The sequence below is a fragment of the Wasmannia auropunctata genome, unplaced genomic scaffold (genome assembly GCF_000956235.1).
Source record: "Wasmannia auropunctata unplaced genomic scaffold, wasmannia.A_1.0 LD336053.1, whole genome shotgun sequence".
Lineage (NCBI taxonomy): Eukaryota > Metazoa > Arthropoda > Insecta > Hymenoptera > Formicidae > Wasmannia > Wasmannia auropunctata.
This window is the reverse complement of record NW_012026837.1, coordinates 558,408-558,984: the sequence shown is the minus strand read 5'-3', so window position 1 is coordinate 558,984 and position 577 is coordinate 558,408.

Sequence of the window (577 nt, the reverse complement as noted above, 5' to 3'; positions counted from 1 at the left end):
ACTGAGTATCGAAAGTCTACGAGAGTTAAGAGTTGGAGAGCCTACGGTGAGACACTGGGACGAACGTCGCTAATTTGTAAAGTCGCCCAGTGTCGCGAAACGAGAGGGCCGTGCAAGAGTAAAGATTTCTTCAGCGTAGCGGCCACGAGTGCCGTGTACAATAGAGTTGCGAGCATTACCTGTTCCGCGAAGTAGAGAGTGCACCGCCCGCTCGATCGCATTAGATTTCGCATCGTTACGATTGTCGCCTTTGCGTTCGCCCTCGCCCGGCCGAGTCACCGCGTGTTTGTATCGTGTAATTGTAAGTCGCGAGAGCGTTCGTTTTGCCGTCATGTGTGTGTCGAATTTGTTAGAGTCTCCGTGTATCGTGAATTATATTCGGTGTCGAGAGCGTTAACTTTCTTGTGTCGCGATAAACGGGCTTCGCCGCAGATCTCGGGCCACGTGCCCGTGCACGCCGCGAACGCGTGAACCGCGTGCGCCCGCGCGCCGACCGCCGTCATCGCGCCCGCAGTATATCGGACGCCCGGATTGTCTCGGGCAAATACTTGGACTTGTAATTTCCGACGAGGAGACG